This window comes from Silurus aristotelis (genome assembly GCF_946808225.1).
Source record: "Silurus aristotelis genome assembly, chromosome: 11".
Lineage (NCBI taxonomy): Eukaryota > Metazoa > Chordata > Actinopteri > Siluriformes > Siluridae > Silurus > Silurus aristotelis.
In genome coordinates, this window is record NC_139584.1 from 28,576,975 (window position 1) to 28,601,809 (window position 24,835).

A 24,835-nucleotide genomic window follows, 5' to 3' on the forward strand; every position below is an offset into this window, starting at 1 on the left:
AAAAAGAAAGAAATGGCAAAAAAAATAAAAAATGGCAGAGAGGAAGTAGCTTCCAAAGTGTTGATTCCACAGGGAGAGAAAAAAACAGACTTAACTTCCCTCATCAGCTACAAGTCTTTTTCCTCTGTTCTTTGATCTTTTTTTTTCCCTCCGTCTCTCACACTCTTTCTGGCTGGAATAGGCGCTTGCAGAAGTGCTAATCTGTATGTGTGTGTCTGTCTCTCTCAGTCACAAAGCAAACTGAAGGTACACAGAGTCCCGGCCGGTCTCACGCACACTTGTGCACGCGCGCGTGCGCGCTCTCACTCACACTCACACACACACATTCTCAGCCTTGTCTGAGCCTACTGAGCTTTATACCACTGGCTTGACAGACAGGGCCATGCTGAGTCAGGTGACCACGATGGGCTCCTCTGATTGGCCGATGTCTGGCGGCCCTGGACTAGAGCGACATGATTGGTGGCTTTTAAGGCTGCTGAAAGAAGAAGCCCTCGGTATTCCAGACTACTGTTCTGGCCAGGGCAGGGCAAGGCTTCTAACACACACACGCACACACACATAAACACAGTGAAAAAGAGAGTTTATCATCAGTGTGTAATGATATACAGCTGCCATTTTGGCTCACATGGAGCAATGTTTATGTGAAAGGCCACTTGTCACATCAGCTTTTCAGCATTTTATCCCAAAACAGATTGAGTGAAAGGATAAAAGGCGGCTTGACATCCATCTCTGCCCCTCCGAGTCCATCTCCGTCTGTCTATCTCTCTTTCAGTTTGCTTATTATGGTTTTATAGTGCGTAATGTTCAGGATGCTGGCCATAAAGCCTGACAGAGAGACAAATCACTCGGGGGCAACACCGATGCTCCACGGCTTCACACAGACCATCAGGACTCGACTGCATTCATCCATCCATCCATCCATCCATATCACCGAGCTGCTCTTCTTCTCCATCTCAACTCTCTACCGCAGTGACGCTTCCCAGCAACACACCTCCCGTCAAACCCATTGTGCTCGTACGCGTACACGTGAGATCCAGCGAGACATAATGAGCGCATAAGCTGCAGCCAAGATGGCACCTCGATGCCCCAAGCGTCAACACAGCCTAAGTGTGTGTGTGTGTGTGTGTGTGTGTGTGTGTGTGTGTGTGTGTGAGAGAGAGGAAAGGGGGAAGTGAGGGGAGGTGAACCATAAAATCATCTCGTTAGAACACTCTTATTGTCGTGTCAAACAAGCTGATGCGAGGCGATTGCCAATCCTCCTCCTTTTTCCTCTGCTCCGCTCGTGTCGGCACGGTCCAGGCTCCTCTCCAGATATCGGGCCTTCCTGATCATTTCCGCTCCGATACCGATCTTCATGAGGCGGATCACTCGAAGCTAAAGATATGCAGGGATGGACACAGTCACAACAGTTAGTTACGCATTTTAATTCGTACTCCGTTTTAGTTTTTTCTGTTTGATCGCAGAGAATTTCTGCCCACGGGCATCAAGGCTAACACGCATTTCCTCTGAAACATGTTTTTTTCCCTTTCTTTCACCTAATGTAAGAGTTTCAGAGTACCAGACGAAACAAAGGCCATTTCTAAACATGTTCCTCCAGAAGGTTCACTTCATCATGGACCGGCTGGTTTGGTCCTTGGTTCGATTGTTCTGATCTTCGTAAATTACGGTACTAAAAGTAGAGAACACACCACGGGTCCATGGACAAACGTGGTGATGCTGCTGCTAATGATGTTCCTTGGTGCTTCTTCCAACAAGGGAATGTGGTAGTAAACCAGAAGATCTGATACTGAAAGACCGTGATGAGGTTACAGTTACTAAATGCACCTTCTAATGTAAAACCTGAAACCTTAAAAGCACTGAATAAATAAACATACCGTAATTTCCGGACTATAAAGCGCACCCTTATATAAGCCGCACCCACTGAATTTGACAAAGATTTTTATTTTGAACATGATTTAAGCCGCACCTGAAATAATGAACTTTACACAGGCTTTAACGAAAGACAGTGTCTGTTACATGGTGTAACGGTTGAACTATGTTGTGGCTCCTTTAAGAGCAGAGCGGCATTTTGGGAATAGGCTGCCGCCCAATTGTTCCGGTATTACTGCATGTGTGACAGAGGAATATGTCCTTATTATTTTCTGGTGCTCATTTCTAAGTTTCTTTGACTAACCCGTAAATCTGTTGCCAAGAAAAATAAAAAGCAGGAGTTTTGGAAACCTGTCTGTGCTTATATGATTTCTGTTGTAACTGGAGTTAGTGAGCTCTCCCTTCACCCAGACTCAACACGTTACAACGGCTTGTATCTAAACAGTAGCCGACCAAGAAAGACATTGTTCACTGTCTTCCTCCTTCCTTTCACAACTATTTCTCTCGAGAGTTTATCTTTTGGCATCGTCGACGTGTTTAAAAAAAAGAACGTTTTTTCTCCCGATGATGTGCAGCTCAGAACACGGGTGAGGTGCGTTTTTTCGTTTCTGTTCGGAAATTTCATTGGTCTAATGTTATGGGGTTCAGTTTTTTGGCGTGAAGATTGTGAAACCGGGAAAAACCCAGGAAAAATTCATAAATAAGCCGCTTCGTTGTTTAAGCCGCGGGGTTCAGAACGTGGGGAAAAAGTAGCGGCTTATAGTCCGAAAAATACGGAAAATCACGTTTCACATGATGGACAGATCAGTACACGATTGAGGGCTTTTGAATCGTTTTTTTTTTCTCAGCCTTGGCTTGAGTGTGTTGACTGATTCTGGTTTAAATGTGCATGAACAAACTATTTAAAGGAACTTAGCAGCTCCTTAAACACTCGCTCGTTCTCCAGTTCAAACCTTGAAGGAATAAAATGAGTGTGGACACAGTCACCTTCATTAGTGCAGTGCTTCCAGACATTGTGGGCATACAAAGGATTCCTCAGAGACCTCCAACTTCTGCATACATCAAGGCATCATAGGCTTGATTTTGGATTGTTGCCATTTCTATTTATATAATCTCTCCGAGGGTATATATTAGGGGTGTAACGGCACACAAAACTCACGGTTCATTACCTCGTATTAACATTTGTGAACAACAATTTACATTTTTAAATAAATTTTAAATAAAATGCCCGTTGGGTAAATAATATATACAAGAATAATTTACAATATATTATAGATATAAAATATATACAAATAAAATAGTAATAATAAATCTAATTAAATTATAGTGATTAAATTGAGTAATTTAATGGAAAAAAGTGATTAAATAGTTTACATTTATTAGACCCCGTTTGGGTAATACAGATGTGTGTGTGTGTGTGTGTGTGTGTGTGTGTGTGTGCTTTACATTTAATATTAAATTTTCTACTTAACTGTTCTACTGATTTCAGCAGACTTTAACAAATGTATTAATTCCATCCACCCTTTCATTCATTCACTTCCTCGATATGTAGAATTGTCAGGATTTTCTCCTTTTAAGCAAAATTCTTGAAGCTGGACAGAAAACGCAAAAGAATCCATTATGAGAGACTGTCGTAAAACGGCAACGCACTACAAATCGTATTTCTGCACGCTACAATTGTATATCTATATCTACAAAATGTGTTTCTCTGTACTACAATCGTATTTCTGCGTACCACAATTGTATATCTATATTTACAAATTGTGTTTCTCTGTACTACAAATCGTAATTCTGCGCGCTACAAATCGCATTTCTGCGAGCTACAAATTGTATTTCTGGTACGGAGTGAGTAGCCTCGCTGATGGCTGATAGAATCGCTGTCGCACTATAAAACATTTTGTTAATTTAGTAATCAAACATACATGCCTACACTTGCTCCTTTCACGCCTATTACCAGTAAAAACCAAGAGGTAACTTTCCTCCCATAATCATAAAGTATTTTCATATAATTCATTCATAAATTACAGCCTGTGTGACTTGTTTCAGGATCGTCTATTCGGCTTTTTCCAGCGTACAGGAAATATCTGACAGTAGTTACCTTGCGGTTTTTTGCTCATTATTGATTCATGCAAGCTGTTATTTTTTTGTTTAGTCTGCAAATCTGCACAACCCCCAGTTCGACATTTTTTTTATTTTTTTTTATATACCTTTCCCAGGTCACACCCTGCTTTATGGGTACTGTAGTTTTGAGGTAGGCTCCAAAAGTGGAGAAAGAACAAAGGAGTTCCCATTCCAAAGCATGACCCACCCTTCCTCCCTCTTTTCTCTCCGAGTATGCATTAAAAACAACATCTGGGCCGTCTGGTCCAAAGCTGGCCACATGTGCTACAGCAGTTAAGCCAGGCTGAGCGGCTGTTAGGTAAGCGCTCCGCCTTCGTTTCTGACTGAGAATTCGGACGGAAAACTTCTGGACGTTTTGCTTGAAAACTCGGCTGTGTAAAAGAAAAAGCCGAGTTAAACATTGAAATTAAAGTTTCTACCGCATGCAGTCAAAGGGAAAATGAAATGAAGTCCACACCTCAGGAACCCCAAGTCGTGCAGGTGGACGTTTTGCACAGACACCTCTCGAGGAAACGCAGAGCAGTCTTTATTTGTTTTTTTTCAGCATTAGACAAGTGGAGGAGGGGCTGAGGACTCAAATTCCCCTTGAATGAACCCTCTGAACCCCAGAGCCGGCTCTGTGAGCGATTGACCTCTTCCTGTGCTGCCACAGCTCAATGAGGACTGCTGTTTCAGAGGCCTGATACCCTCAACCCCCCCAAACACAAAGTCCATCCGACTTCACTCTCATGTGATAGCGATAGTGTGCAGTAGTAACATAGCTTCAAAGCTTACCATTGACGTTTGTTGTGCGTGGTCTGGGGTTAGCGTTGTGCCTACGATGTATAGAGGGGGGGGGAACAACGGCTGATAAAGCCTGAGGAGTCGAGCTGAAGCGTGGATTTCCTCCTTCGTGGCTTCTCCCGAGTTTGGCAGCAGCACCGGTCGTTTTTCAGACCCAAATGAGAGCCACATGTCACGAGCCGAGCAGCACTCGCCGAAAGGTGGGATTAGCGCAGGAAAAGCCCTCTATTTAAGGCACATTTTTTTGTTTATTTCAGTGATATCAGCGTCAGCTTGGAGTCAATACCCACCAACCTTATGGCTGCACCAAAAGCTGATATGCAGCTGAATCGAAGGATTAACGGCGTGAAGATTTTGCCTCATCTTTTTGTCCTCGACTGAAACTTTTTGCCAACCTGTCACAACAAACACACCACTGTACAAGATCACTTTCTTTCCCGCTGTAATTCCATTTCAACGAATGAAATAACACGGCTCGTCGTTCAACACGCCACCGTGATCCATGTTCAGCGGGCGGGAAAAACCCACACAAATATAAGACAGCCGTGATGAATAGGGCGTAGTGTAAAAAGATGGGATTCTCTTGACTGGGATTCTTGCGATAAAAAGTCATTAGGAATCAGTCAGCAGAAGATCTGTCAAGCTTTGGGAAGTCAGCGTCAGCTTTCTTGAGGACTAACCCTGCCTGACAAAGTATTCAGGGGATAACACATAAATAATGCTTTCAAACGCGCGTAACGAAATCTCACAGCGTGACCGGTTAGCAGCTACGTATGTATCGCTAACACAACCTCAGATGAACTCACCTAGCTGGAATACTGAGCTGTCTGGAATTAATGCAGATTTAGTGATTAGGACCAGCTAATGCAAGAATATCCGAGAAAATGGAAACCCAACCGTAACTGGAAAGATGTGAAGACTACGATAATCCTGTTGACTTTTTACATTTATGGTACACACCCTTTTCCAGAGCGTCAGAACCATTGTTCTGATGGTTCAGAGCCTTTCTCAAGAGACCAATAGTTGTAGCTTTGGCGGTGCTGGGATTCGAACCTTCCTATCTGATGTCCAATGCCGTAACTACCGTTTTTAATCTAGTTTTCTTTTCAATCTGGACTATTCTTATATTTACGCCATTTGGCAGTCACCCGTTTCCAGAGCAAAACATAACTGAGCAGTTGAAGGTTAAGGTCTTTGCTCAAGGGCCCAGCAGTAGTAGCTTGATGTCGCTGGGATTTAAACTTGTGACCTTCCGATCAGGAGTCCAACGCCTTCACCACTGAGCTTCCAGCTCCCTGAACTTATATAGAAATAATATCAAATTTAGTTTTAGAAATGGCAATTTTAGCCACCCGTATGTTTTGAGATGCACAATATTTTGGTATTCCTTTCACATTGGTGTATTCCAACATCCAGTGTTTCAAATGACACTGCATATTAGTCATTGCTGATTGACAATTACATTATGGTCTTGCCCAGCCTTTTGTTTCTTGTGTAGACGCACCAAATCTGAAGTGCTTCATCACCTCCCTGAAGTCAAGTATTTTCTTCTTACCTCTAATCCCAGTTATTCCTCTTACGCCATGCTGCATTTCTAACGACTAACTAACGTCTAATTAACATTTGTTCTCACTTGCTTTAGATTAATATGATAAACCGGTGATTTGAAACCCTTTTTGTTTGTAGCTGAGACTTGTCTTTTTTTGACCAATCAAAGTTCTGATTTTGGTTGATCAACGCATTAAACACGCACAACGTCGGTAAAATATCATCAGCACCTCACAAGCCTTACTTTAAAGGTCGTATGCGAATGTTGGCCAGATGTAATGACGGCAATGCACGTGTTCTATTTAAGACCAAAGAATAAAAAATAAAAAAAGAAATTGTATGGAATTGTAGTGAATGTGAAATAAGTTTTGGAGACGTCGTGCGGTGAAAGAGGCATATTTATAATTCGACTTTACGGCTGTTTTTTTACGTGGAGCGGCCCCGTTGTCGCCACAGTGATGTCATTGTGGTCTGGACCACCTCACCGAATCAAAGTGGCCTTTGTGTCGACCGATAAATTTCAGCGCAGACAGGACAAGAGCACGCGTTCGCACGCACGTCATTATTCATCAGTACACCAGAGCGTGACGTCCGACAACGCGGCGCGACATTCTTCACCTCGGAAAAGACTCCAAGCAGCGAGTGAACGAGCCTCGTCCTGCTCTTCGAAGTCTTCTTTCTCGGCTCGTGGCTCTACTGCGTCTTCTCGTGCTCTGAAGGTTTCATGGTTCCTGGCATGTTCCCTACCCCCAGCTCCACTCACACACACAGGGAACTGGGGGCCCCCTGACCACATCCTGCAGCTGTCTCCTGGTTGACAGACTCAATTGAAATTGTTTAAAAAAACCCAGCTATTACCTTTATCCCAGTGAAACCCAACCAGCCCCAACCAGTTCAAACACTAATAAACACTTTTAATGCAGAAATCTAGCCAGCATGTTGTCCATCACAGTATATTTGACATGAACCTCTTTACGCTGCTTTACGACTTACAGTTTAATGTACAAAAAGAAAAAAACGACACAAAGTAAAATGGTACAAGCCATGTTACATTTCCCGAGAATTTTACCATTTCTTAAGGGATTTTAAGTTGTCCCATGTTAAGTTTGATGCACAGAAAAAAAAATAATAATAAAATTGTTATATCAGTACGTCTGACGTTATCCAAGTCACCCCACAGATAAAGTTGAAAAAAAGCTAATGAAAGTGTAAGATACTGTTCTATATAGTAAACTTTACACCATTACACTACTGGAGGTTGCAGCTCAGTGGTTGAGGTTTTGGGTTACTGATCAGAAGGTCAGGGGGGTTTTATCCCCAGTATCGTAAGGGCTTGGGGACCTTGAGCGGGGCCCTTAACCCTCTGTGCTCCAGGGGGCGCTGTAACATCCAAACATCTCTGGGAAGCGCGAAGAAAGAATTTCACTGTGCTGTAAAGTACATGTGACAAATGTTTAACGACTTCCCTTTTCTTAATGTACAAAAAAAACTTATAAATGTTCTTCTAATGGAAATATGTGCTACACTTTTTTTTCAGCCACATGTGGTTGTTTCCCAAACTATTCCCCAAACTCAGAGGCACACAGTCGTTTTGGACGTCTCTGGACGTGCTAGCGCCAAAATGTTCCCTTCACTTGAACTGGGAGAACTGAAGAGAAATAAATGAGACCTTCTCTGTTCTACAGGATCTGTTTCAGTTGTTGAGTTCATGACGAGTTCTTTTCATGGAAACATCCATGCGTTATCACAAAGTTGACTTTCAGTCCGATTCGGCACACACCGCTTTCACACTGGAGTGCAGGAGCCATGTGTGTTAGATCTTCTGTCATTTACAGTCCAGGGCTCTATAGTGTGTATAGTGTAAATGTGAAACGTTCATTGTGTGAGACGTCGTAGGTGAAGCTGAGATACCGGTTTTTTGGACCTTCACACGTGACTCGCTCCTGGAACCCTGCCAGGTGTTTGATCATAGAAGGGCATGTGTGAATAAAATACGGTTTATGTTTCTCATGAGCTGCGCGCGCGTGTGTGTGTGTGTGTGTGTGTGTGTGTGTGTGTTTTACATTCCTATAATGATGTTTGAGTGTAGAACATACAGACAGGGTACTGTTAGTCCTCATACAGTGTTACTGCACACGCACACACACACACACACACACACACACACACACACACAAATAATCAGTGTGCTTTTTTAACTACAGTTTACACTGATCTTTATATTCAGTGCATCTTTTGTTCTTTTTTTCTTTCTTTCTCTTTCTCTCACTTGTTCTCTCCCTCTCCTTCTCTCTCGATTTCTTCCCCCTCTCTCTCTCCCCCTTTTCTTCTCTTTTCTCTCTTTCTCTCTGTTTCTCTTTCTTTCAGTCTGCTTTCTTAATTTCTAAATTGTCTGATCTTTTTCTTTCTTTCTTTCTTTCTTTCTTTCTTTCTTTCTTTCTTTCTTTCTTTCTTTCTTTCTTTCTTTCTTTCTTTGTCTTTTTCTTTCTTTCTTTCTTTCTTTCTTTCTTTCTTTCTTTCTTTGTCTCTGTGTCTCTATCTTTCTATCGTTTTCTCTCTGTCTTTTAGACTCAAGATTCTTTTGTCCAATCTTGCGTTTTTCGAAAGAGGTTCTCTGTGCTTTTAGTGATCTATGTGTGTCTCTCTCTTTCTTCCATTTATTTTCTTTATCCTCTCTCTCTCTCTCTCTCTCTCTCTCTCTCTCTCTCTCTCTCTCTCTCTCTCTTACACACACTCATTCTGTCTGTCTTTCTCCCACTCTCTGAATGTAAGTAGGAAACTAGGTCATGGAGGCAGGATGCCAGTAGTGGTGGTATGTCCTCTCTTCCTCTCCCTCTCTCCCTCTCCCTCTCTCTCTCTCTCTCTCTCTCTCTCTCTCTCTCTCTCTCTCTCTCTCTCTCTCTCTCTCTCTCTTTTAACTTAAATAGGGCTTTTATGTAAGTGGAGGAGGGGAAGCAGCTCAGGGGGAAGGGAAGAGGAAAGAGAGTGCTATAGGGATGAGCGTCGCTTGAGAAAGGAAACTTGGAGAGGAAACGGTCCGACTCCTTTTCCTGACCCGACTTGTTCAATCTCCTAAAAAAGATGCAGGTTTATGTAGCAGAGACCTCGTAACCTTCTTCTCTCCCGAACCTCCACATCTGAGAACCAAAACCCTCATTTAACTGTAAACAGGAAACTCTTCGTTAGTCTTTGTGTAAATAATTCTAAGTGGTTTATTTTTTGAATGACAGGCATTTTGGGGATATTTGGGCTTACAGGCTCGCAGTGTTTCCAAATTTAGCGCACTGGTGCAGATCACGGACGCGCAGAACTGCCGAGTGAACACAAAATCAGCGCGACTCGTCGACTCATCATCTCTCAAGGAAGTCCTGCCTCTTAGTGTGCAATTAGACTCGCTATTAGCATTTATTATACACAAACCGAAGCAAAGAAAGCAGCAAACACACTGCAAATCGCTCACGCAAGCGTCAAGTAGAAGGAAAAAGCGCCGGAGACGGAGATCAGCGGATTTGACAGCTAGAAAAAAAACTCGACCGCATTACTGGACAAATTGATTAGTCGTGTTTCCAGATCTATTGTAAATCCTGATATTTTAAAAAACCTCCTCATCTCCAGAAAATTGCTGTTTGATTAGGATTAAAAAGAATTATTTTGAACCTTGTCTTTAAAACTGTAAACATGCATTACTGTGTGTGTGTTTTTTTATTTTATATGTATTTTTCTTAACTATTCTATATGCCCAAAAGTATTGGGACAGATTTCCCCGAACCGTAATGAACTGGAACGATCTGACTGCACCCGAGTCCTCCTCTCCTCTTCTCTCCTCTTCTCTCCTCTCCTATCCTATCCTATCCTATCCTATCCTATCCTATTCTATGCTATGCTATCCTCTCCTCTCCTCGTCTCCTCTCCTCTCCTCTCCTCTCCTCTCATCTCATCTGCTCTCCTATCCTCTCCTCCTCTCCTCGGCTTCCCTCTCCTCCTCTCCTCTCCTCTCCTCTCCTCTGCTCTCCTCTTGTCTCATCTCCTCTCCACTCCTTTCCTCTGCTCTCCTCTCCTCTCCTCTCCTCTCCTTTCCTTTCCTCTGCTCTCCCCTCCTTTCCTCTCCTCTCCACTCTTTTCCTTTGTTCTCCTCTCCTCTCCTATATCAGTACCTGACTTTACTAACACCCTTGTGGCTGAATGAATTTCACACAAATCCCCACAAAATCTACTGGAACATCTTTCCAGAGGGTGACTCGTATTATAAGGGCGAATGAGGATTAAATGAGGAACTGGAAGTTCAAAAAGGAGCGCATACCAATCTTATGGTCAGGTGTCCACAAACTTTTGTCCATATTGCACTCTTACAAAAATGTGTATCTCTGTTCACTCCGGGTGTAGAATGCACTTCCATTTTCTCTTCTCTTTCGCTCTATTTTCTGATGCTTTTAGGATCCCGATGTATAAAAGATGCATTTGAAGCACAAACTACTCAACACAATACCATGTCCTAGTTTACTCCGGTCTGGCGGGAAGAGAGCGAGAGCAGGGTGGGAATACATTTAAATTTAACTTACACAAACACACACACACACACACACACACACACACACACACACACACACACACACATACACACAGTGTATTTCTGCTGCCTAATAACAACTGTGTTGAATAGCAGGGTGAAGCCCTGGGTGCTTAAAAATCAAAATCGATCTAATAATACCACTAAGTACTTAAGTGAGTAAAAATGAAGATTAACAAAATGTACAAAATAATTGAGATCTAAAATAAAAGCTTGTGATGTCCTCATTTTGTGATCATTCAATCCACAAAAACTGATATCAGAAAATCTGAAAACGTTCACGTAAATAATTTTCCTCACGAAGGGAGTGAACGGAAATCGAAAGAAAAATCCCAACACAGACGTTTATTTTGAAATGGACGCGTTTAAAACTTTGAAGCTGTTATGACTGGAACTGTCTTTTATAGCCGTCTCCTTTGATCCTCAACTGTGTATTCTTGTGTTTGTGCTCTTTGAACTGTGCTCTCAAGGTCGTGTGTGTGTGTGTGTGTGTGTGTATGTGTGTGTGAGGTTGGGGATTTCCTTTTATTGGGGGTGACTGAAGCCAGTGTGATGGACTTAAAGCTCCTTTTATACCCCGTTCAGATCCGGTATTAAAATCTGTTTCGGGTCACGTGAAGTCTCATCATGTGTGCGTTTTCTCCTCAACATCAGCTCTTTTCAGTGTGAAGCTCAGGCCTCCAGACTAGACCATGGGTTTCATTTGCAATTCATTCGCAAGTATATATAATTTTTTTAATTATTATTATAATTTTATTTTTAAAAACAGTCAACAAACAATGCCCAACTTTTGCAATGCTAGTGAAAAAGAACAAGAGAGGGGAGAAAGAAAAGGTAAAAATGAAATACAAAAATAAAAACAATAACAATAAAAATAATAAAATGCAATGTTATATTTTTTGATGACATCATTCAATCTAATCTAAAAAAAAAAAAAAAAAATAAATATGAGTCAACGTTTCAGTATTTACAAGGGGTGTAACAATTAACATAAACCGTTTACATAAAATCTGAGTTCCCTCAGGAACGTATTATGTGACGGACCGTAAGTTTGTTTAGTCTCTGCCTCGCACTTTGAGCTCAGTGTCACTGTTTAATTTTTTTATTATTATTAAATTGAAAACATACACAACAATGCCAGGGGAGTTAGTGCAGCGTCACTGTGATTACTCATGCTGTTCCTCAAACACCATTTATTGCTAAAATACGATTTGTTGTACGACTTATGGATTTTTTTGACTTTTATGTTCAGCTTCAAGAATTTCTCTTAAAAGGAGAAAATCCTGACAATTCCACTTATCGAGGGAGCGAATGATGAAGGATGGAATTAAGACAATCGTTAAAGTCTGCTGAAATCAGCAGAACAGTTAAGTAGATCATATCTTTGGAAAATTAAATATTAAATGTAAAAAACACACACACACACACACACACACCTGTTACCCAAATGGGGTCTAACAAATGTAAAATTTATTTTAATTTAATTTTCCAATTGAATCGATTACTCAGTTGAATCAATATTATAAAGATTGTATTGCCTTAATTTGATTTTATCAATTGTATTTTTATATTAGATTTTTTTTGTACATCATATTATAAAATATGATTTTGTAAAAATCATAATCACAAACGTTAATAATAATAAACTGCGTTAATAATAATAAAAAAAAACGACAAGCAATTTTCTGGTTGGCATTTCTTCCCCCTGTAACCGTACCGGAATCGAACCGAACCGTGACTTCAAAACGAGGTACCGCGCCGAACCGTGAATTTTGAGTACCACTATTATTTACACCACTGAATCTCTTATTGTAAGATTTTTATTGAGGGGGAACGGATCCCACCGAGTCGTAACAATTTCGTTTTGATTAACCGTGATTCTTTTTTTTTTTGGATGGTTCGATTCGAACTTTCAGCACGTAAATCTCCAGAACCCTGAGTTCGAAAACATCTTTATTGTTGAACATGTAGAAATAAAATAATGCCCCTCCTACTCGGAGAACGCAGACTTGGATAAGTGTCGCACCGTCAGGATCGGAGCGGGCGATCTGCCCATGTTTTAGTGTGAACGCGCTTCTGTTGACTCACTCGGGATTTGTTTAATTAGAAAAACTCATCCGAGGCTGATTTTGAGCTTTTTTCATTTCTTTCTTTTTTTTGAAACTGGGATCGAAGTGACATTGTACAGCTCTTCCACACAAACGGGAACCCGAGTGACCCGAGACGACGCGTTCAAATCCCCGGTGTGAACAAATTACACTTCTGATCCGATCTCCCGAGACACGTTAGTACCAAGTCTGAACAGAGCCCTAGACTCACTGAATTACAGGTGACAATTAAATCCCACAAGGCTAAGTGTGTGTCTGGCGTGTGTGTGTGTGTGCGTGTGTGTGTGTGTGTGTGCGTGTTCTAGAGAGACGACTAGACCAAACAAAAACAGGACAGGTGCTTGTCTGGACTTGTTGGGTTACAGGAGATGCTCTCCTCTTCCCTTCCATCTCTCCGATAGCCTTTCTTTATAAGTTTTATTTTTTTTGTGTGTTTTTTTCTTTCTCCCCCTTATCTCATAAAGCGCACAAGTTCAAAAGGTCTTTGAACGCAGTTCGGAGGAATGCGCCGTCTAATCAAAAAAAAAATCCCAGCACACTTTCAGAGATCTGGAATGCGCTGTATTTTTTGACGTTAATGAGATGTTTGCCATTTAGTCTCGCTCTTATCTCAGTAAAGATGATTATCCGATTCCGGAAAACGTCTGACTTTTTACGTACTAGACTTTACATTCCGGCATTTACGTCTGCGTCTCTTCAAACACAGTGTCCATGACTCAGCTTTTTTATTTACTCTGAGATATAAACCTGTGTACAAAAGACTAACCGGAGCAACGCATGCTGAAAAAAACGAGGGGGGAAAAAATAAATCCATAATATTTATGATTTCATTGTATTGTTTCTTTTCACACAGTATTGTTTTCTCAGAAAGCTTGCTCTCGGTTAGCTTCTCGTTCTTGCTCGATACATGGGCCCTAATTATTAGTAGTTGTAAACGCTACATAGTGCACTTTCATCCACTCAAAGCAGCAACTTTATTAAATGTGTTATTAACTGTTCATAAAGTCATTAATTTGAGGGCTTTAAATCACAAATACACTGACAGGTTTTCGCACAGTAGGCTTTTTATAGTCTTTATGGCTGTTTAACAAACTCTGTAATGTAACAGTATGAAGATTTCCTGTGACCAAACAGATTTCTAAATGTTCTTTACTTTTGTCGGAAAAAGTCCTTCTTAGCTTCAGAGGTCGACCGGGTTTTATTATATGGACGATATCTGGTGCCGTTTTTTTGTAACAATGGAAAACAAATGTAACAGTTAATTAACAAGATACAGAAAATTCCCCAAATTGAACATTTATTGAACAACACAAGCCTCAATCAGTGAACTCAGTACCGGGTTTCGGTAGCCACTCAAACTACAGCTAGTCAAAGTCTCGCTAAAAATACAGTATTAACTCGCATTCTCTCTTTAAATATTATTCTCAATCTCTCACCAAATTTAGCATAATATTTAACCAGTGAAATACAGTACAGACCAAAAGTTTGGACACACCTTCTCATTCAAAGAGTTTTCTTTATTTTCATGACTATGAAAATTGTAGATTCACTCTGAAGGCATCAAACATGTGGAATTATATATGAAATTATATACATAACAAAAAAGTGTGAAACAACTGAAAAATGTCATTCTAGGTTCTTCAAAGTAGCCACCTTTTGCTTTGATTACTGCTTTGCACACTCTTGGCATTCCCTTGATGAGCTTCAAGAGGTAGTCACCTGAAATGGTCTTCCAACAGTCTTAAAGGAGTTCCCCGAGAGATGCTTGGCACTTGTTGGCCCTTTTGCCTTCACTCTGCGGTCCAGCTCACCCCTAAACCATCTCGATTGGGTTCAGGTCCGGTGACTGTGGAGGCCAGGTCATCTGGCGCAGCACCCCATCACTCTCCTTCTTGGTCAAATAGCCCTTGATGCCTTCAGTGTGACGCTACAATTTTTGTAGTCATGAAAATAAAGAAAACTCTTTGAATGAGAAGGTGTGTCCAAACTTTTGGTCTGTACTGTATATATAATGTTAGATTAAGAACGAAGGATAAGGATGTAAAGTCCGGGACTGTTGACCTCCACTTAGCATGAAGAACAGCTTTACACGCACTCGGCATCCAGGAAGTTAGTTTCTCCAAACGTTCAGCTAAAAAACTTTGTAAAACTTGACAGAGATGTTCTTCACAAGCTGGAGATTTTCTTGTTTTTCCCAGAGCAGTGCAATAGGATTTAGGTGCGGTGACTGGGCAGGTCGTTCCATGAGAGATGAGACTTGAGACGACTGTCTGCTCTCTAAAAAACACTTACAGAACTTGTTGTACAGTGAAGTGGTTCAGGATTCCTTTCACTTTCTAGTCTCCAAACTTCTCTGTTCCAAAACAACCCCAAACAATTACACTTCCACCTCCATGTGTGACTGTGGGGGGTGAGGGAGTCTCGTCTTCTCTCCTGTTCTCCGTCTCATTTAAGTTCTTTGTCTAGACCTAAAAAAAAAAAGTCACATTTGGACTCCACCGAACTTCCTTCCACTAATTCACTGATCAATTCTTGTGTGTTTTTGCCTTTGACTGAGTTTGATTCGTAAAAACAAAAGGAACATTCACGTGTCTCAAAACCCATAGACGACTCGTTTCGACTGAATTCTGACACTCGCTGTTAAACGGACATCTGTCTTCAAATGGTCAGCGGATCAAAAAAGTGTAATTCGAGGGAACGTCTATTGTGTGAGCTAAACAAGAGGCTGCTCAGAGAAGTTATTAATTGGTGCCGGAGCAACAGGACACATTTACATCTCAATGATGTTATTTTTTTCTCCGTCCAAAGATATGGATTCAGCACACAGATTCCCATACTGCTGCATTTGGAGCAGCCACAACCCCGAATCCAATTCCTCCGAGATTCATTACAGGCTCCGAAAAATGAGGCCAACGAACAAAATGGTCTCCGTTTCTGTTTTTCCGCCGTCTTTGAAGTGCTAATGAAGCCGCTCGAATGTGATTAACACAAGATGCCTATCTGAGCCTACATGCTCCGTGCTAAAGCACGCCACGTGACGGGGAGAAGACGAGCCACCATCTCGTCTCGCTTTTCCTCCCGCTATGTTTTGCTCTTCTTTAATAATTGACCCGGTTTGGGGAAACCCAGCTCAGCAAACAGTTCTTCTTCTCTTCCCGCTCGGCAGATCTGAGCAGGAGTGTGTTAGTGGGTTACCCAGTTTTGTCAGCTAGCGCTTGTGAAGAACTTCTAAAAGGCTGCGTCATGTTCGGAGAGTGGTTTTTTTGTGTTTTTCTTTTTGAGTTTGTGTTTTAATGGTTGGACCGGAACCGATTGATTCTGGCTCACACAAAACAGTGAACGCAAGCCGACAGGGCTACGGCAGCCCTCAGAAATTTCTTACTCACCTTGTTTAGGTTTCCCCCCAGGGGTTTCCTCCTCATGCTGTAATTTTACTTTGACCTTGAACAGCTTTGTAGGGCTTTAGTAAGAGACAGGCAGGAAATGTTACAGTAATCGTGCCTAGAAATCGTTACTGAAACTCGTAGTCTAGTGAGATCGTAAATTCACTACTGTGTTAGCATGAATATTTCTGCTGTAAATCGTTGAGATCACATGCCAGAAACCTCTTACTGAGGCCATGTCCGCACTAATACACACCGTCAACAAAAACGTCGCGTTTTGAAAAACGCTCGATTTGAAAACAGTTTTCTCCTCAGAGTGTGGACGGTGAAAACTGAGACTTAAAAAAAAAAAAAAAAAGATCTTCAGTCATTGGCGCGACATTTCAAAGAGCCGCAAAGTCAATAAACACCAAACGTACACAAAAATACACGCAATAATTTTGTGGACACCTGAGCATAAGGTTTGTATGTGATTTTAAACATCCCGTTCCATATTCAGTGCCCAGCTGCTGTTCTAATGACCTCCACTCTTCTGGGTAGATGTTCTACTAGCATCAGCGTTCCGATTCATCCCGAAGGCGTTCACATGGGATGGAGATCTATAGAAGGAGATTTTCCACTCCTACCCATGGAAAGCAGATCTTCATGGAGCTGGCTTTGTGCACAGGAACATCGTGATGCAAGAACATGTTTGAGTCTCCTAGTTTAAGGGAAAGTTTCATGCTACAGCATCCAGAGACATCATACACAATTGTGTGCCTCCAACTTTGAGGAACAGTTTAGAGAAGAACGACATATGGGACTGTAGTTAATGTCAACAGTCTGCTACACTAACTCAGGACTACAGTTTGCTTCTGATCACCATCACTGTACCCCGCAACATCGTTTATCTGCAATAAATGGACATTCCCGGATGAGGATGAGGTTTCCTCTTGAGTCTGGTTCCTCTCAAGGTTTCTTCCTTATGCCATCTCGGGGAGTTTTTCCTTCACCACAGTCACCACCGGCTCGCTCACCAGGGATAAACTTACACTTATAAAGAACATATTAATTTTTTATTACCACATTTTCTGTGTAAAGCTGCTTTGGGACAATGTTCATGTTTAAAAGCTCAATACAAATAAAAATGAATTGAATTGAATAGGAAAAGTCCCTGTTCTTTTGGCTGGACTTTATACTGTACCATATGTCATATTTCCTTTTGCTGTAAAAAATCTTTAGTCAGTATGTGAAGGTAGTTTGTTCATCCAATCGGGTCCCTTGTCGAAAGAGAAACGCGAAAGCAGCGCGCCATTAGAAACGCATCCTGCACGCCACTTTATCTGATGTAATGTTCCCTGACGTATTGAGACTGATTTTTTGCCTACAGTCCTAAACAGCTGTGGCCTAATTCCATTTTGTTTTTCTTTCCCCTTCACTTAGCGGTTCGCCTCGTAACGCCGAGTTATTCCTGGCATATAAGGTTGGACAGTGTGTTGGCTTGTCAGATGCTATGAGCACCGAGTGTACGGGATTGTAGCCTTGGGATTAATGTATGGAAAGGGGTCAAGCTGTGCCCGGGGGCATGTGGGGGTGGGGGTGGGGATTGGGGTGGTGTTGGTGGGGGATGTCAGCGTACGATCCAAATCCACTCGCGATGCGCCGCTTGTTCATTACAATACGGAGGTAAATGAGGCATCGCTCATTAAATATGCGCATATTCATCATCCATCATGGGTCAGAACGCAAACACGCTATTTAGACCTAGTTTGGGTTCGGATTTGGAAGAGGAGAGAGCTAAAAAAACAAAAAGAGAACGAGTATAAACGCTCGACAACACGATTAACGAATGGATTAACTTTTTGCTGATTTTATAACTTAATCAGATTAAGCACACGACAACAAACATGCACTGGATAACAAACTAACGGATTCTCAATCCCGGAAAGGAGACTTCGGAAAATATCCACAGAGAGTTTGCGGTGAATCGCTAAGGATTTCTTTTGACATTATGAGCTTCTGATTGGAGCATTGTTTCGAAAACATGAAGATTCAGTGCCATCAAATGTACACATCCATACCAACAATGAATCATAAGCGTGATGTTAGTAAAGAAAAGCTTTCACAGGCCACGAGAAATCCCAATCCTGTTTTCCTGGATACTCCTGGCTACTAATTTGCATATAATCATTGAATAACAATTCTTGATATTCGTATAAATTACGCTCTCATAAATCCCGTCCGTGGTTTCTTGTTATCGCGTTACCCATACAGGGTGCATACCTGCGGAGTCGCATACCTGCTCTATCGCTGCACACAGGTTCCAACAGGCCGCCGAACCTCAGAGGACACGCACTGATAAGAGCACCACCATCGACGTGTCTCACAGACGTACAACACGATATCAGGAACCCTAGAAGCTTATAGTCGTTTCCGCGCGCGCTCGGGTTACAGCAGCGGCTCGTTTGAACGCATCATTGAAAGCCGCAGTTTAGAACTTCACGCCGACTCGGAAAAGTCTCCGATAAAAAATTTTGAACATTTGGCGCAGACGACGCACGTCTGCCGGCACGGCAGTTCATTCTGATGACTGCAATTTTCAAACCGGTACCCATTCAAGGAAATGTTCAAGTATTTAATAAAGATGTAGTTATCATTTATAATGAGAAATGTATTCCCGAAATGTGGTGTTTGTGAACATCCAGGTTTGGTGTGGTAACAAAATGTCTGGGAAATTCGACAGCTTCAAAACGTGCTTTAGTGACAAATGACATTGTATTTGTAGCCCAAATCTTTTAGCTCTAGATTCAGGTCACAGGAAGCTGTAACGTCCTTCCAGACGGTGGATTTGATCTTTATTTGTCTTATTTAAGCCGAAATTACAGAAAGTTTAAAATTGAGGCGTTAATGTTTTTAAAAAAACGTACCAAAATTCCACACAACTGTCTGAATAGGGCTTAAATCTTTAGTTAGAGCATTTTCTGTATTAATTCTGTACTATACAACCTAAAAACAATGCAATAAATACCCTACATGATTATTTGGCAATATGATGGACTGCTCAATAACTTGATGATCAATGCACTAAATGACCAATAACTTGATGATCAATGCACTAAATGACCAATAACTTAATGATCAATGCACTAAATGACCAATAACTTAATGATCAATGCACTAAATGACCAATAACTTGATGATCAATGCACTAAATGACCAATAACTTAATGATCAATGCACTAAATGACCAATAACTTAATGATCAATGCACTAAATGACCAATAACTTAATGATCAATGCACTAAATGACCAATAGCTTAATTATCAATGCACTAAATGACCAATAGCTTAATAATCAATGCACTAAATGACCAATAACCTAATTATCAATGCACTAAATGACCAATAACTGAATGATTGATGCCATAAATAACCAATAACTACATGATCAATGCACTAAATGACCAATAGCTTAATTATCAATGCACTAAATGACCAATAAATTAATGATCAATGCACTAAATGACCAATAACTTAATAATCAATGCACTAAATGACCAATAACCTAATTATCAATGCACTAAATGACCAATAACTGAATGATCAATGCACTAAATGACCAATAGCTGAATGATTGATGCCATAAATAACCAATAACTACATGATCAATGCACTAAATGATTGCCTGATCAATGACCAGTGAACTAAATAACTAAATTTAATTACAAATGAACAAAATGACCAATACCTGACTGATTGAGACACCAAATGACCGAAAACATAAAAAATCCAGTACATATATTTTTATTGCCCTCAATGATTCATTGCTTATAAATGTAATGTAAGGAATGACTTATAACTCGATGAACAAAAGCCCTGTTACTGTTGTATTAATATAAATGAAACACTCAAATCAAATCTCTTGCCCATTCTGCATCTTCCTGAGCATGTGATTTAATAAATATTAATGATCGCCGGCTTCTTGAGTGTTTCATTAGCTCTCGCTCCCACGTGGCCGTCGCTGGTGTCTCATGTGCCACTCAGTTTTTTTGGCAGTCCTAGGTGGTGTATTGTGTACTGCCTTTATTTTCTGACGAGAGGCTTTGAGGAGCATGTTTGACTATTTAAAAAAGAGATCGTGAATTCATACAAGCTAAGCTGCAGCATCAGAAGCTCTCGGTGCAATCGCAGTTCGTCTGCACAAAACTGCTCTCGTCCTGAAGGTTTGATTTTAAACAAGCTTGTCTGCATGACTACTGTATGACTCTCGCGAAAATCCCGGGAGATACTTCACCTCACACACACAGAAACCCACACCTTCGTCCAGACAGGTAGACCTGATTATGCAGTAGGAGGTTTTTCTGCGTTCCAGCGCAGTGAGGAATGAGAAAGGAATGACACCAACGCATCATTTATTACACAACCGAAAGAGTTCACTATGTTGTGGCATCCGACTGTTTTCAAATTTCTTTACGCTTTTGTCCTCTTTTAATACCCACCCACCTGCAAGCTTCCTCTATCATGTTCAAGTTTATTTCTATAGTGCTTTTCTCAATGGACATTGTCTCAAAGCAGCTTTACAGAACTTAAGAAGTAACGTGAGTGATGTGTATTTATCTCTAATGAGCAGCCATGGGGAGACTGTGGCAAGGAGAAACTCCCTTAGATGAATGAGGAAGAAACATTGAGAGGAACCAGACACAAAAGGGAAACCCATCCTCATCTGGGTGATATCATGCCATCACTTCCAGGCGGAAAGGTGTAGGCAGATACATGTTCATTTGAGACCCCATGAATCCAGACAACCACACCCTTTTTGCTGCTCCTGCTGCATTCCAAAGTGCATCAGGAGAAAGCGCTATCTACCTTCTTCCACACACGTGAACTCAGAGACACTTATGTTTGGCTAGTGGAGATGGAAGAGAGAGTCTTTGAGAGCATGCCTAATTATGGATGAATGGATGGACATGGAATGGATATTCAGGGACAGAGGTCTATGATGTTGTTGAAATTCAGAAGGTCGTGAGTTCAAATCCCAGCACCACCAAACTGCCACTGCTGGACCCTTGAGCAATGCCCCAAAACCCTCAACTTCAGTTGTATAAATGCATATAGGATTAAAAGTCTTGCAAAATTGATCCTTCTGCACTCCAATCATCCATCCAGTCCATCTTTCCATCCATCCGTCAGTCATTGATTCATCGGTTCAAACTATCCATCCATCCATCCATCCATCCATCCATCCATCCATCCATCCATTCTGTCTATCTTTCCATCTATTCTTCCACCCAATTATCCAGTCATCCATTTAGTCTATCTATTTTTTTTTTTTATCCAGACATCTTGTACATCTTCCTGGTAATCTATCCATTTATCCATCCATACATCCAAATGCAGCCTTTTATCTATCCATTTACCCATCCACCCGTCTTTTAATCCATCTTTCTTTCTATACATCCATTTTTTTGTAAACATCCAAAAATTCATCCATTATTTTTTCTTTTTTTTCTTCCTAACTAATTCCCCATCTATCCATATATCTGTCTATCCACCACTCTAATTCTATTATCCAGTCCAATTATCTCATCAATCTAATAAAATCCATTCATCAGTCCAATTGGGATATTCCTCCATCCATTCATTCATCCACCCGTTATCCCTTAAGTCATCCCTCTATTTAATATAGTAAATCTGTAGCCTTTTAGGAACCGGTTGTTGGGTTAACGTAATTTTGCAGAGCAAAATGCGTCATGTCTCCGCACAGGATTTGATCTGGGCCCAGCTCAGCGTGCGTCGTTCTGCGCCACTTTAGAAGAAGGTCAGAAGCAGCTAAGGCCATGTTGTGATTACAGGATGCCTCTGTTCCTAATAACAGGCTCGGTGTGGAACGCTCGCCAGCACCAGCGGGTCTCTAATAGTCACGTCGGGCGCACGAGCGCGGTGTCATTAACGCTCCACCCTCAGCCTTAGACATCCAGCCTGTCATTTAGCAGGCCAGATCAGAGAGGCAGAGCTCCTACCCCTCCTCTTCTGGATCAAAGCTCCACGCTGCAAGAGCAGACATGAAAAGAGATGCTTCACAACGCCCTTTTTTATTCCTTTCTTTCTTTCATTCTTTGTTTTTTTTTTCTCTCCATTGTTGAATCAGATTGATGGTGACCCTTAATGTGAAAATTGAGGAAACCCACATGGGTTTAAAAAAGGACTAAAGCATCTAAAGAAGCACTTTGGATGAGTATTTTTACTTCTGGGTGACAAAAATATCCCACAGTTAGACGTGTACACTGATGTTGAATTCTCTGGTGGGAGTTTCTAGACAGCATCGAGGTGATGGAAGGGCTTCAGGAGAATGTAGGACATATGATAAACTTATGACGCATTTGTTCAGGTTTGAATACACATGAAGGGCGTTAGGGTTTGTGGGTTTACTAGAAATATTGTAGAAGGTATCTGACGGTGTAGTTTATCTCATTTAAAAATATGAAACTCATGACTCGTAGATTTATTCCATGTTGTGGTGCGGTGAGGTTTTCCACTAGATTTTGGATGGACTGTAGAGAGTCGGGTTTCATTCCTTTACGAGAGCTTTAGTGAGAGCAGACAGGAGTGATGTGATGTTTGAGGAGGTGCCAGTTTCAGGTTGGGATGTCAGGGCACTGTGCAGGGCACTGAAGTTCCTCCACGCCAACAATCATATTGTACTCTGTCCTCATGGTGGCATCATCATGTTGGAACATGTTTGGGTGTCTATTGTAAAGCCACAGCGTACGGAGATGCTCCATGCAATTATGAGTTTTGGGAACAACCATACTTTTGTCCATTTTGTGTATATTTGTTTGCTGACAAGTAAAGTTCTTCCTCAAACCAAAACAAACCTCGCTATGAACATTATAAGACAGATATTTGGACAAATTCTGGTTTACCATCTTGGCCACGCCTCCAAAATTATTCCTACAAACGCCACCCAGTGACTGTGGTGTAAATAAACATTGATGCTGTTTAGATTAAAACTGGTTATATTTTACGATTCTGGGCTTTTTGATCCTAAGTTGAACTCAGGGAACTAATCCTTGTGGTGATCTGAGGTTTTCTTCAAACCAGACCATGGTATAGTTCTGCTCTGAGAGCTGTATGCCAGATCAAACTTTCACACTACTTCCTATTTCGAGTAGCAGGTCACGTCAATTGCCTGCAGTGAGAACATTGTGGAAATCGCACGTCTCGTGTTCGGCTGCACGGCCAAAAAAATGTTTATGCAAGAACGCCAGGCCGTTTGCAGATCCGCAGGCAGGCAGGCAGGCAGGCAGGCAGCGACTTCACTGAGTGATGGGGCTGATGGTTCAAAATAGGCAGATAAACGATGACTCTTTCACAAAGCTCTATGCGACAGCGATGTCTGGAATTACGCAGTTGATCCACAGTTCAAAGGAAACTCGAGCCTTCAAGCCAAATCATCATCGGAATACTTTATTGAACCCACAGGGAAATTGTTGGGTTGCAGTAAAATGGAAGTAAAATAAAAAAATATGAAATGTAAAATCAAATATTCACATGAAGTTCTATATCACGTATAGATGCTGTACAATCAATGACTTCCTAATCTTATTGAAATATACTGCATACTGCATAAAAGTTATTGCAAATGTAACAATTATTATGATTATTTTATGTATTTGCCCACGATTAATGATCCATAATAGTTATAAAGTTATACACCAATCAGGCAAAGCATTATGACCACCTTTTGAATATTATGTCGGCCCCCTTTTGCTGCTAAAACAGTCGTGACCCTTTGAACATAAACAGCATGAACTTCTATAGCAGTCTGTTGGATCGGAACCACACGTCCCAGCCTTCGCTCCACACGTGCATCAACGAGCCTCGGCCGCCCACGACCCTGTCACCGGTTCACCACTGTTCCCTCCTTTTGATAGATACTGAGCACTGCAGACCAGGAACATCCCACAAGAGCTGTCGTTTTGGAGACGCTCAGACCCAGACGTCTAGACGTCAAAATTTGTCAAACTTTGAGGACAAAATGTTCACTTGCTGCCTATTAAATCCCACCCACTATTAGGTTGCATGATGAAGGGATCTTCAGTGTAACTCACTTCACTGCATATATTTTATAATGTCGTGGATCATCTGTTTAACACTCGGAGGGAGGAGTTAAATGTGAACGCAGGAGAAATTTCAGCTATAAAAAAATACTTTACAAATATCCAAATCCCGAGAACATTCCTGCTCTGACTTTCATTCATATTAAACGAAAAGGTCAAATCGAAATTGAACCATGTAGTGGGTTTTGTTCAGCCGCTACACAATTACACCCAAACACCGCCGGGTCTATTACAGAAGGACACAACGGAGTCCATTATCCGGTCCGAGCGGCCCGCATTAGCATTTCTGATCTCACTTCTTCACTGCTACTGTGCTCTAATCAAGGCTGAACTGCTGGCGGCTAAAGAGGAAAAAAA

The 24,835-nt window shown here is 41.4% G+C and overlaps 1 protein-coding gene and 1 long non-coding RNA gene across 3 annotated transcripts in view; one reads left to right on the forward strand and one right to left on the reverse strand.

The window, feature by feature from the left end:
- The window catches only part of LOC310733195, a 10,941-nt gene extending 10,616 nt beyond the window's left edge, over positions 1–325 (reverse strand). The window contains exon 1 of the long non-coding RNA XR_014535649.1: positions 1–325. This exon is cut by the window's left edge and continues 57 nt beyond it. This is a non-coding gene — a long non-coding RNA (uncharacterized lncRNA).
- nr6a1a (nuclear receptor subfamily 6, group A, member 1a) overlaps positions 1–24,835 on the forward strand; it is a 76,160-nt gene that overhangs the window by 21,646 nt on the left and 29,679 nt on the right. The window lies entirely within an intron of this gene.